The sequence below is a fragment of the Gavialis gangeticus genome, unplaced genomic scaffold (assembly GCF_001723915.1).
Source record: "Gavialis gangeticus isolate Ggan-Ray unplaced genomic scaffold, GavGan_comp1, whole genome shotgun sequence".
Taxonomy (NCBI): Eukaryota; Metazoa; Chordata; order Crocodylia; family Gavialidae; genus Gavialis; species Gavialis gangeticus.
The window spans coordinates 700,494-706,493 of record NW_017729015.1 but is presented as its reverse complement, the minus strand read 5'-3'; the positions used below and the strand labels follow the sequence as shown (position 1 = coordinate 706,493).

The following is a 6,000-nucleotide window of genomic DNA, read 5'->3' as shown; positions in this document are numbered from 1 at the left end:
CCCTGCCCCAGTTACACCATTTCTGAATATACTGACGTATTTCAGCCTCACCCCATATGAGCCTCAGGAAAAATCACCTCAATTCTATGTACAAAGTACTGAGTTTTGAACTAATTAACTCCAAGGTCTTTTTCCTGAGTTGTAACATTATAGACCCATTCTCTAAAAGCAGTTTCATGTGAGCAGTGACCAAAAAAATAATGAAGTGTTGGACATCATTAAAAAGAGATCTGAAAACAAAATGAAACATCCTCATGCCACCACCCCAGTGGTGTTCAATCTTTTGGCTCTGTTGGGCTTGATGAGTGGTGCAGGGCTAGTCAGTGGGCCAGATCTGGGCCCCATACCACCCAGTCTAGCATGCAGGGCCGTGCTTTTTACCTGCAGAGGTTCTTACTGGTCCATAAATTTGGCAGCTGGGAAGTGGCAATTAAAGCTGCCACTGCTCTCTCATCACCAAATTATCACACCCTTGGTGAGCCCTGTGGGATGGATGACAGAGCTTTCCAAGCCGGATCCGGTCTCTGGACCAGGGGTTGAGAACCCTGCACTCTACAAATCCATGGTGCATCCCTACGCTGCAGATGTTCAGCTTGCAGAAAAGGAAAATAAGAGGGTACGTGACAGCAGTCTTCGAATATGTGGAGGGCTGCAATAAAGAAGAGGGAGAACACCTTTTCTCCCTTGCTGTAGAGAGCAGGACATGGACCAATAGCTTGAAATTGCAGCAAAGTAAGTTTAAATTGGATACCAGGGAAAACTTCATTGGTGTTACAATAGAGAGGCAGTGGAATAGACTGTCTAGAAAAGCTGTGGAATCTGCTTCGTTGGAGGTAGGGTAACCATTGGCCAGGGCTGATCTAGGAGTAGCTATGGCTGGAGTACACTGCAAAGAGCAACAATTGAAAGCCTGGGAGCCCCCCAGTACACTCACAGATTGCCGGGAGATCTGCAGCCCAGAGCAGACAGATATTGGAGAGAACCATGTTTAGCAGGAAAACAAAGAGGAGCTCCCGAACTAGCTTAGTTATGAAAGAATATTAAAGGAATATTAAATATGTTTATGGGGAGGTTAGGATGCCCAAAAGTGTAGTTTTGGCTTTCTAGTTAGTGGGTTTGAGATGTGGAGTTACATTTGAAGTCCCCTAGTTGTAGAGCAGAATGCAGGGTGTTTAGTGTATCCCATGTCTCTGGGCTGTTCTGTTTACCACATGGAGAGGGGGGGATTTTTTTCCCCTCTTGTTCCTACAGGTATCAGGGCTTTTGGGTTTCTTTGGGGGTTTTGGGGGGGGTTATTTTTTTGGGAGGGGCAGGGAGGGCTGTATTGGATGTTGACTGCAGCCAAAGTTGAAACTTTTGACCAGGGCATGCTAATGCTCCTGCTAGGACTAAAACCCAGAGGTTCCTAGTTAGAGGTTTTGGGCCCTCTGCTCAGGGTCAAACCAGTCACCACATTTGAGATCAGGAAGAAATTTTGCCCCACAGTCAGGTCAGCATGCACTGTCGAGATTTTTTTCTTCCTCTGAACTGGGATTCCTGGCAGTCTTCCTTGGGTTTCTCAAGTGGATTCTAACAAGACTTGCAGTGGTAGGATGTTGGCAGTGCCCTTGTCCCCTTGCTTTACTTGTAGCAGGTTAGGATATTTTTGGTGTTTGGGGGCAATATGCTTTGCAGCTATGTGTCAGGGCTGTTTGTGCAGTTTTAAGAATAAGTTAAACAAGAATCTGCATGGGATGGTTTGAGTAGGGATGATCCCGCCTTTAGCAGCAGGACTGGAATAGATGATCTCATGGTCTCATGAGGTCTCTTCCAGCCCTATTTTTCTATGATTCTGTGTTTCTAGACCAGTAGTTCTCAGCTTTTTCAGACTTGAAGCACTCTTCAGCAGTCTCAAGGCACCCCTCAGAAAATGCTAGCTCTTAATTTTAACTTTTTTTTTGCTTACAGAAAAATAATGGAGCAGTTCTTCCATTGCAAAGAACTCAGAAATATCACACCAGTATGTTTTTAACACTGGAGATTCCTATTTGAAATCTCTGGGTTTATCATATGTATCATGTTTGCATATCAAACAGTGCTAACATTGCATGGACCTCCTGGGCACCCTTGAAAGGATCTTTATGCACCCAGAGTGCTGCAGCACCCTGGTTGAGAACTACTGTTCTAGACCACAGGCCCCTATCCTGGTGAAGCTATGGCTTTTGAAGGACTGGGGGATTCAGGCCTGATGTGACACTGTGTTCTTGAGGCCCTCAGGCTGGAAGCTGTACTAATCCTGCAGAATAAGTCCCTCCACTGGAGAAATCATGGTGTCAGCAGGAGAGTGGAGTAGACATTTTCCATGCCACTGCCCCAGCAGATAGAGACATGCGAGCCTGTACTGAATGCACAAGTGCAGACATTTGAGCTGTGCAGTGCTCCCTCTGCTCTTCTCTTTGCATTTGTAATTAAAGGATGGATGGCAAAGGCAGTCATTAAAATTGATGTCCATTAGCATAACCCTAAATGTCCATTAGAATAATAACCAAGTTCCCAAGTGAGCACTTATTCTCTGATTGGCTCATTCTGATCCAGGGCACCCTGGGGCAAAACACAGCTGGAACTTCAAGAAGTGCTTGTGATCAGAGCAGCACCTAGACTGTACCCAAGACCTACTACCACTGCCATCTGTGCAAGGAGAAGGAAGCCTAAGCACTTTTTGGACTAGAGCCAGTGTCAGGGGCTCAGGCAACAGGAAAGCCAAATTGCTGCTTCCTGGCCCTAGTTACTTGACGGCCTTGTTGTGCATTACACTTAGGATACATTAACTACACTAAAAATACTATCTCCCAAGCATTCAAACAGTAAACATGTGCTAAGTGCCATTATAGCATAGCAAAGATAGCACTTTTCTGACAAGGAGTATCTCCAGATTGTATAACCTGGCACATAGAATCATCGAATCAATGAGTGGGAAGGGACCTAGACAGATCATCGAGTCTGACCCCCCGCCATGGGCAGGAAGGAGCACTGGGGGTGGCAGGGGTCATAAGACCTCAGCCAGGTGCCTGTCCAGTCTCCTCTTGAAGATCTCCAGGGAAGGTGAGAGCACCACCTCTCTGGGAAGCCTATTCCAGGCTCTGGCCACCCTTACAGTGAAGTAGTTCTTCCTAATATCTAACCTAAACCTATCCTCCCTCAGCTTGTGGCCATTGTTCCTGGTGACTCCAGGGGGGGGCCTGGTGAACAGACTTTCCCCAAGTCCCTGCTGCTGGCCCCTGATAAGGTAGGCAGCCACAAGATCCCCCCTCAGCCTCCTCTTGCAGAGACTGAAGCGATTCAGGTCCCTCAGCCTTTTCTCATAGGGCTGGCCACAGAGGCCTTCAACCATACAAGTGGCCTCCTCTGGGCCCTCTCCAGGTTCTCCACATCCTCCTTGAAGTGCGGCGCCCAGAACTGGACACAGGACTCCAGCTGCAGCCTGACCAGTGCCGCATAGAGGGGGAGCAAGACCTCTCTGGACCTGTTAGTGATGCCCCTGTTGATGTATGACAGGGTGCGGTTGGCTCTGCCTATTGCTTCATCGCATTGGCGACTCATATTCATCCTGGAGTCAATCCTGACTCTAAGATCCCTCTCTGCCTCTGTGCTGCTGAGAGGGTCAGCCCCTAACCTATAACCATAATGCTGGTTCCCTCTCCCCAGGTGCGGGAGCATTTGTTCTGTTACAGGTTTAAACCAGTTTCTGATCACTTAAACCAGTTTATGTGTAATGTCTGTCCCTAGCCTTCTAGACTCAAGGAACCCCTTGGAAAATGCCAGCTTTTAGCTTTCACTTATTTTCTACTATAAAACACTAGAATAATTCTTGTGTTGCAGAGAATTCAAAAAGACCACAACAGGTTAGAATGTGTACTATGGATTCCTATTTGAAACCTCTAGGTTTAACTTGTGATTCATTTGTAGGTGTCTGAATAGTTAACAGTGCTAATTTTAAGCACCTCCCTGTGGCACCCTTAAAAGGATCTCAGCACCCACAGATACCAGTGCCTGTAGCTGAGAATCATTGATATAAAGAGTCAATAGATAAGGTGCTCTGATGCTCAGGAGTATCCAATCTAGTTCTTGAGTCTGGTGGGAGAAGTAGAAGGTGCTGGTGCTCCTTTCTGCAATAACATTGCATTAGTTTGGGGCATATTGCACAGATGTGCAGGTACAGAAAAACGAGCAAAAGAGCTTCCTACCTGTGCCTCTGTATGGAGTTATGCTACAAGTAGGGTCTCAGTGGTACTAAATTCAGGCCTTGCTCACTGCTAGCAAATCACTTCTAAAGGAAATGGAGAGAAGGGAAGAGCCAGGGCCAAACCTCTTCACTCCCATGGCAGCCAGCAGAGTAAGCCAGCTGTGTTAGACCACACAGCTTTCCCTGTACGTGTACCAGTAATTGTTCTCCACTGGGACATTGGGGGTTCTCTGTTCCACCTCAGTGCAAACCGAGGCCTGTGAAAAGCCTTCTTCAGCAAACAAATGAAGTGGGGTGCATGGCAGCTGAAGTAGGAGTAATTAGCTTTTATTAGGTAAAGTTCCTAAGAGGGATTTTGGGGAGAGAGCAACAGATAAATAGCTAAATAAATTTATTGTCTGTACTTGTTGCTTTTACCCCATAGTCTCCAGCTCAGGAACACTGACCCCATTACCCAACATATATGATTTTTCTTCTTTGCACACTTAAAGCACTTTTCCATGTCAGAAATGTGATTCATTATAAAGGTAAATGAATGGGGTGTTTCTGAGCAGCAGGATTCTGGGGCTGTAGAGCACTCTGGATGCCACTTAAAGAGTATCCCAAGTACCCATTCTGGCACCACTAAAGCCTGCCTCTGTATCCAGGACATCTCCTGTCCTTTCTCCAGAGCTGCTTCATAGAGCCATGTACTTCAGTTCTGCTTTATGCATAAAAGGGTTAATTTACTAGCTCTCCTCCCCCAAGCACAATGACACAGTCAGCCTCACATAGGCTGCTTACATCTCACCTTACTTCTCTAGTCGTCACTTCTCAGTTCTTAATAAATTATTCAGCTTTCCTAAATATGCATAGGGGTCTCATTAACAACTAATTTTGCTTATTTAAAACAACTGCATAATCACACCACTATACTGTTTCACTTTACTTAGAAGCATGCATTATTCATGAACAGCACATTTGCATACAGATTTATTGATTCTTAAAAGAGCACATTTTTCACGGCTTGAGAAAGAAAAGCCATTGTTCTGTTTTTGAACACTTTTGGTCCAAATTCATGTTTAACAATTCATGTGCTGCCTTCCTGGGAATAGGCAGTGCGGCAAAGCCAGGAGCCAGGGCACCACTGAATGCTAGTGAATGCCTGAGCACAACAAAGGAGGCATTTTCTGAATTGCAATTAGTGGTTTTTCCTAAATTTTGCTGGAAGCAATTTCTGAAGATGCTCTCTGCCTTTTGTTGCAGAATCCAGTCTCACAAAGAAATGACATACATTGGCACCTTAGAGCTTTTGGGTGCTACTGCAGCACAGACGCTAAATAACAGCAAGAAACTGGGAAAACTGGGGAAAAGGGGCATCTATGTAAACTGGGAAGGACCCTTCTCACCACCATTCAGGGACCATTCTCTTCCAGCCTGGGATTCATCCTAAAAAAATGGGCTGAAAAAAATTACATGTAGGGGATCTGGACTAAAGGTGAAATAGGGGCCAAATATGACTGCAGCCCATGGACTCCTCATTTACCATCACTGATGCCTCGGTGAAAGCACAGAGGGGAATGGCTCTCCTTACCACATACAGCACTTTATTAGTTATGCCAATTTGTTGCATCTTCTGTCAAAACTAGAACATCAGCAGGGGCAGGCACTCTTTCTGACAGTGTATGTAAGAGGAAGGATTGTTATGTGACTGTGAACAGGGACTCGTCAGAATTAGGTTCCATCACTGGTTCTGGGACAGACTTCCTGTGGGATCTGGGCCAAATCACTTGTGACCA

General features: G+C 45.8%; 1 long non-coding RNA gene across 1 annotated transcript in view; it reads right to left on the bottom strand.

The window, feature by feature from the left end:
• The window catches only part of LOC109293965, a 112,654-nt gene that overhangs the window by 81,007 nt on the left and 25,647 nt on the right, over positions 1 to 6,000 (bottom strand). The window contains exon 3 of the long non-coding RNA XR_002096431.1: positions 100 to 110. This is a non-coding gene — a long non-coding RNA (uncharacterized LOC109293965). The remainder of the gene's footprint in view (positions 1 to 99; positions 111 to 6,000) is intronic.